Genomic DNA, 7,680 nt, shown 5'->3' with positions numbered 1-7,680 from the left:
GGCTGGGCCCGTGAGCCATGGCCGCTGAGCCTGCGCGTCCGGAGCCTGTGCCCCGCAACGGGAGAGGCCACAACAGTGAGAGGCCCGCGTACCACACACAAAAAAATAAATAAAATAAAAAATAAAAAAAAAATAAAAAGAACTCTAGAGGAACTTCCCCGGCGCGGTGGTTAAGAATCCGCCTGCCAATGCAGCAAATATGGGTTCGAGCCCTGGTCTGGGAAGATCCCACATGCCGTGGAGCAACTAAGCCCGTGCGCCACAACTACTGAGCCTGCACTCTAGAGCCAGCGTGCCACAACTGCTGAAGCCCACGTGCCTAGAGCCTGTGCTCCGCAACGAGAAGCCACTGCAATGAGAAGCCCATGCACTGCAACAAAGAGTAGCCCCTGCTCGCCACAACTAGAGAAACCCCGCGCACAGCAACAAAGACTGAACGCGGCCAAAAATAAATATAAATAAAGAATCTGCCTGCCAATGCAGGGCACACGGGTTCGAGCCCTGGTCCGGGAAGATCCTACATGCCGCGGAGCAACTAAGCCCATGCACCACAACTACTGAGCCTCCGCTCTAGAGCCCACAAGCCACAACTACTGAAGCCCACGTGCCTAGAGCCCGTGCTCCGCAACAAAGAGAAGCCACTGCAATGAGAAGCCCACGCACCGCAACAAACAGTAGCCCCCGCTCGCCACAACTAGAGAAAGCCTGCATGCAGCAATGAAGACCCAACACAGCCAAAAATTAATTAATGAATTAATTTTTTAAAAAAAGAACTCTAGGGACTTCCCTGGTGGTCCAGTGGGTAAGACTCCACGCTCCCAATGCAGGGGGGCCCGGGTGTGATCCCTGGTCAGGGAACTAGATCCCATGTGCATGCCACAACCAAGAGTTTGCATGCCGCAACTATGAGTTCACATGCCACAACTAAGAAGTCCGCATGCCACAACTAAAGAAGTCTGCATGCCGCAACGAAGATCCAGCGTGCCGCAACTGAGACCTGGCACAGCCAAAATAAATATTAAAAAAAAAGAACTGGGGGGGGAATCTTCCTTCCATCTGAGACCAGTTAATACTACAGTCAGAGGCCCTACTAGATTTTATGAAGATCTGCCAAGAAAGGACAAATTAAACTACACGAGCATAATGAAATGATTTTAAACATTAATTAAGGAATCTAAATGCTACAATTTACTTAAATATATGAGAGACACACTTTAACAGTTATACCTACAACACTTTACACAGAGGCAAGCATAGGAGAGAACTCACAATGGGAGGGGTGAGGAAGAGCAAGAAAAATGTCCCTCCCCAAAAAAATGAGGGGAAATCAAGCTATTTAAAACACTTTCAAAATACAAAGGTTTGCTCTTATTCGTAGGATAAGTTCCTGATCTTCAAATAGCACCTCAAAGGCAATATCATCCTTTTGGCCTGGAGTCCTTCTGGCCCTGAGTAGCAAGCTCTTTCTGTGCTGAATTTCCTACAACCCTCAGATGCTTCAATAAACAATCCTTGGTCCAGATACATAATCCATCCATTATTTGTAAAAGGAACAGATACTGGTGAGTGAAACGATGTTTCTGAACTCAGAGCCTTAAGCTTATCATGAAAGATGGTCTCTAAGGTTCCTTCGGTTCCACTTTGCATTTGCTTAAAAAAAACAAAAACAAAAAACCTCAGCTTTTTCCTTCCTATGTAGGGAAAAACTCAGTTCTTCCCTACTTTGTGCTTCTTTCCTATGTGTCTCCCTTACTAGTCACACAGAACACTCACAGTTTTGACACTCCTGGTCACCAAATGTATGGAGGTTTTTTTCTCCCTACAATATGCAATTCTCTGCAACACCAGCGGGGTATCCTACAATTTAACTCAATTCTGACATTATCTACCAGAGACAGTGTCAGATCCCACAGGTTAAGGGCTCAGTCCCACAACACTGCCCCCGCCACAACTCCCCTGCCAATATACACACACACTTCAGACACCAATTGTAAGCCCAGGTTATCACCTGCGCTTCTAACCAACCGGCTATAGATCAGAGGTTCCAAAGACCTCCTCCTTAGGTTTGAATAATTTGCTAGAGCAGCTCAAAGAACTCAGGGAAACACTTGCATTTACCAGTTTACTAAAGGATGTGATAAAGGATACAGATGACATCCAGATTTAAGAGATGTGTAGGGCAAGGTATGGGGAAAGGATGGAAACCACTGACTTTTTACTATCAACATAGTTTTGCCTTTTCTAGAATGTCATATAGTTGGAATCATACAAATGTTGTAGTTTCAGGTTGGCTTCTTTCACGTAGTAATACGCATTTAAGCTTCCTTCATGTCTCTTCATGGCTTGATAGCTCATTTCTTTTTAGCGCTGAATAATATGCCTTTATCTCAATGTACCAGTTTATTTAACCATGTGTCTACTGAAGGACATCTTGGTTGCTTTCAAATTTTGGCAATTATGAATAATGCTGCCATAAACATCTGTGTATAGGTTTTACAGTGGATGTTAAGTTTTCAACTCATTTGGATAAACACCAAGGAGCATGACTGCTACATCATATGGTAAGGGGGTTTAGTTTGGTAAGGAACTGCTAAATGATCTTCCAAAGTGGCTGTGCTAGTCTGCATCCCCATCAACAATGAGTGAGAGTTTCCGTTGCTCTACAGTTTTGCCAGTGTTTGGTGCTGTCAGTGTTTTGGATTCTGGCCATTCTAATAGGTGTGTAGTGGTACTGCCTTGTTGTTGCTTTTCGGGTTTTTTTTGCAGTACGCAGGCCTCTCACTGCTGTGGCCTCTCCCGTTGCGGAGCACAGGCTCCGGACACGCAGGCTCAGCGGCCAAGGCTCACGGGCCCAGCCTCTCCACGGCATGTGGGATCTTCCCGGACCAGGGCACGAACCCGTGTCTCCTGCATCGGCAGGTGGACTCTCAACCACTGCGCCACCAGGGAAGCCCTGTTGTTTTTTTTTTGTCTTTGTTTTGTTTTGTTATTGGCCGCACCACGCGGACTGTGGGATCTCAGTTTCCTGACCAGGGATTGAACCTGGGTCCTTGGCAGTGAAAGCAAGAGTCCTAACCACTGGACCGCTGGGGAATTCCCACCTTGTTTTAATTTGCATCTCCCTAATGACATATGATATGGAGCACCTTTTCATAGGCTTATTTGTCATCTATATATCTTCTTTGCTGAGGTATCTGTTCAAGTCTTTGGCCCTTTTTTTGTTTTGGCTGTGTTGGGTCTTCGTTGCTGCGCATGGGCTTTCTCTAGTTGCGGCGAGTGGGGGCTACACTTCGTTGCGGTGTGCAGGCTTCTCATTGTGGTGGCTTCTCTTGTTGCACAGCAGGGGCTCTAGGCATGCAGGCTTCAGTAGTTGCAGCACGTGGGCTCAGCAGTTGCGGCACGCGGGCTCTAGAGCGCAGGCTCGGTAGCTGTGGCACACGGGCTTAGCTGCTCTGCGGCATGTGGGATCTTCCCGGACAAGGGCTCAAACCTGTGTCCCCTACACTGGCAGGCAGATTCTTAACCACTGCACCACCAGGGAAGCCCCTTTGGCCCATTTTTAATAGGGTTGTTTGTTTTCCTACTGCTGAGTTTTAAGTGTTTTGTTTATTCTGGATAAAAGTCCCTTATCAGATATATCTTTCACAAATATTTTCTCCCAGTCCGTGGCATGCCTTTTCATTCTCTTGAAAGCGTCTTTTGCAGAGCAACATTTATTGTTTGTTTTTTTAATTTTCTTTTTTTTCTTTTTTATTGGATGCGTGGCTTGTGGGATTTTAGTTCCCCGACCAGGGATCGAACCTGGGCCCTCAGCAGTGACAGCGTGAAATCCTAACCACTGGACCACCAGGGAATTCCCATGCAGAGCAAAGTTTTTAATTTTAATAAGCCCAGTGCTTCTCAATTATTTTTTCATGAGTAGTAGATTGTTTTGATTTGTCTGGGTTTTGTTTGGGGGATGGGGAACCAGAATTTGTGGGGCTTTTTTAACAACTTCATTGAGATATAATTCACACATCGTAAAATTCACCCCTTTACTGCATAAAATTCAATGGTTTTCAGCATGTTCACTGTTGCGCAACCATCACCATAATCAATTTTAGAACATTCTCATCACCCCCAAAAAAAACTGTACACTCATTAGCACTCATCTCCCACCTCCCACAACCCCACCCCACAGCCCTAGGCAATCACTAGTCTGCTGTGTCTATGGATTTGTTCATTCTGGACATCTAGAAATGGGGCCTTTTGTGACTGGCTTCTTTCACTTAACATATGTTTTTAAAGTTCATCCACATTGTAACATGCATTATTTATTTATTCTTCTTTATAGTTGAATAATATTCCATTGTATGTATTTACCACATTTTGCTTACCCATTCATCAGTTGCTGGACATCCGGGTTGTTTCCACTATTTGGCTGTAAGAATTTGATTTTGACACACTAAATCTGCAATGCCTATCAGACTTCAAAGTGCCTAAGATGTGCTGTAAACAGCTGACCAAGTGAGTCCTGAATTCAAGGAAAAGGATCCAGGCTAGAGAGACCAATTTGGAGATTGTCAGGAAATATATATTTCAAGTCATGAGACTAGAAGAGACAACTAAAGTGGCTGCTTACAAATAGAGAAAAGGATAAGTTACAAAAATGAGTCTTAATATTTCACACAGAAGTTAGGGACAGAAGGAGGAACTAGCAAAAGGGACTGCTTGATGAGATACAAAGGAAACCATGAGAGTGTGGTATTATGGAAGTCTGGTGAAGAAAATGTTTCAAAAGAGGAGTAATCAGCTATGTTCAATACTGATGGAAGGGGCTTCCCTGGCAGCGCAGTGGTAAAGAATTTGCCTGCCAATGCAGGGGACACGGGTTCGAGCCCTGGTCCGGGGAGATCCCACATACCGTGGAGCAACTAAGCCCGTGCGCCACAACTACTGAGCCTGCACTCTAGAGCCTGCGAGCCACAACTACTGAACCCGCGTACCACAACTACTGAAGCCCGTGCTCCTAGAGCCCATGTCCCACAACAAGAGAAGCCACCACAATGAGAAGCCTGCGCATCTCAACGAAGAGTAGCCCCCTCTCGCCACAGCTAGAGAAAGCCAATGACAGCCCAACACAGCCAAAAATAAATAAATAAAATAAACAAAATTTTTCAAAAAGAAAATACTGACGGAAGGTCAAATTTTGGAGAAATAGAGTAGGGCCCAGAGAGAATACTCCTTTACTCCTAAATCAACAAGTACCAATTGCAGGATATCTTATACAAGTAACACAATGGCACAGTTCAGAGGTTAAGAGCACAGTCTTTGAAGTCAGAGATCACAGAACAATATCACCTCTACTTCTTACTACCTATTACTTAGCTTACTGTCTGTTACTTAGCTGTGTAACTCTGCTAAGTTACTTCGTCTCTCTGTGCCTCAGTTTCCTCATCCACAAAACAGAAATACCAACCTGGGGGACTTCCCTGGTGGTCCAGCAGTTAAGAATCTGCCTTCCAATGCAGGGGACGCGGGTTCGATCCCTGGTCGGGGAACTAAGATCCCACATACCTCAGGGCAACTAAGCCCATGCGCCGAAACTACTGAGCCCGCCTGCACACCGCATCGAAGAGCCGAAGCACCACAACAAAAGATCCCACATGCCCCAATGAAGATACCACGTACCACAACTAAGACCCAACACAGTAAAATGAAAAAATAATAAAATAAAATAAGCTAGGAGGAATACATCAAACCCCAAACAGCAGTTGCCAGAGATGTCAACCAAAACGCATTCCACTTTCATCTTTGTTTATTTATTTTACTTTTTAAAAAAGTATGAAGGGGCTTCCCTGGTGGCTCAGTGGTGAAGAATCCGCCTGCCAATGCAGGGGACACGGGTTCGAGCCCTGATCCGGGAGGATCCCACATGCCGTACAGCAACTAAGCCCATGCGCCACAACTACTGAGCCTGCACTCTGGAGTCTGTGAGCCCCAACTGCTGAGTCTGCATGCCACAGCCGCTGGGGCACGTGCGCCTGGAGCCCGTGCTCTGCAACAAGCACCGCAATGCGAAGCCCACGCACCAAGGCGAGAAGTGACCCCCGCTCGCCACAGCTGGCGAGAGCCCACGCGCAGCAATGAAGACCCAACGCAGCCAAAAATAAATAAATAAACAAATAAACAAATAAATTTATTTTAAAATATATATATATATTCAGTTGGCCAAGAAGTTCTGTAACGAAGGAACTTTTCAGCCAACTCAATATATGACTCAATTTATCTGAAGTGCCTGGAATAGGCAAATCCATGAAGATATAAAATAGATTAATGGTTGCTGAGGGCTGGACTTTGAGGTAAGGGGTAATGGGGAGTTTCTGTTAATGGGTATAGTTTCTCTTTGGGATGATAAAAATGTTCTAACATTGATTATTTGTCCAGGAGTGGGCAGAGTTTTCCGTCTGTTGCCAGGAGGCCTGCATGTGCTCAGGCACTTGTCCCACCCAGACTCTTTCAGATTGCACATCTTTTAAGAACAGGCCTAACTTCCATCAGTGAAGGTCAGGGCCCATACCTAACCTATTCTCTGACATAAGTGCATAATGTTGATCTAGCCTCTTTCCCACTTTTGTAAATTTGGGGGCTTCACCAAATTTGGTGTACACCCCTTTAAAGATCAATTATTAGTATGTTACCCAAACAAACCAACCTACTATAAACTCCACCATGAATTAAGCCAGACTGTCCTCTAGAGAGGGCTGTCCTCACCCTGCATTACACTGCACTCCTTTCCCAATTGCTTTTTCCCAAATTGCACTTTAATGTCATACTATCAACCTGTAGTAAAGGACATTATAGGAAACAGTCCTCTACAGAGCTTGTCATTGCGTGGACTATAATCAAGGTGCATAGGATGCTGTGATTAAATAGGTGCCTTCAAGGAGGACTGGGGGAGGAATGTCTCTTTGTTTCTTCCATCAGGGATAGATGTGATTTTAATTGATCAGTTTATATCTTTCTGTAGGCTCCTAGAAAGCTTAAGGCCTAATCTCAAAGAAGTAACCCAGTCATCATAGCTTTTATTTTATATGTACTATTCTTACTTTTCCTATTGGCTCCATCTTGGTTTCCTATCTTTATTTTCTTTTTGTCTCATTTTTCTTACTTATTCTGAATATAATTTATCTTGCTATATTGAATGCTTCTTTGTAAACCACTCTATATCCTTTTTAGAACAAAGTGAGTTATCATTTAACATTCTGAAACTAATCACAGCACAGATTCATGAGGGACTCTATAGTTCCCATTTTGAATGCTGCAGAATTTGCACCCACATACGACTGGCTCTCCTGGCCCATAATGCCTCCTGAACTGCAAGTCACTTCTGGGGACTGGCCCAAACCCCCAGTGCTGATCTGAAAGTAACAGGAGACCATTAGCTAAAGAACATCACTGTGAAACCCTACCAAAAGCCAGTGAGTGCCTAGCGAACCATGTAAACTACTTACGCAACATCTTCAACCCGAGGCCAGGCACGTTAACTTGAGTAAAGTTAACAGCTGCCTCCTGTAACTGCCACTTCTGCAGTCCCAACAGAGGACTTAGAGCACTAAGCCTCTAAGCCAAAGCCACTGCCTCTCATCGCCCCAGTTCAGCAGCAGCTTGCAAATTCACGTCAAGAACACATAAAACTAA

General features: G+C 44.9%; 1 protein-coding gene and 1 non-coding gene across 2 annotated transcripts in view; both read right to left on the bottom strand.

Annotated features, from left to right (window-relative positions):
* PPP6C (protein phosphatase 6 catalytic subunit) overlaps positions 1-7,680 on the bottom strand; it is a 35,256-nt gene that overhangs the window by 14,228 nt on the left and 13,348 nt on the right. The window lies entirely within an intron of this gene.
* On the bottom strand, positions 3,781-3,853 carry TRNAD-GUC (transfer RNA aspartic acid (anticodon GUC)). Its single transcript has one exon. It is a non-coding gene; the product is annotated as a tRNA-Asp (tRNA).

Source organism: Physeter macrocephalus, chromosome 9 (genome assembly GCF_002837175.3).
Source record: "Physeter macrocephalus isolate SW-GA chromosome 9, ASM283717v5, whole genome shotgun sequence".
NCBI lineage: Eukaryota > Metazoa > Chordata > Mammalia > Artiodactyla > Physeteridae > Physeter > Physeter macrocephalus.
The sequence above is the reverse complement of the archived record's forward strand: the minus strand, read 5'-3'. Positions and strand labels throughout refer to the sequence as shown.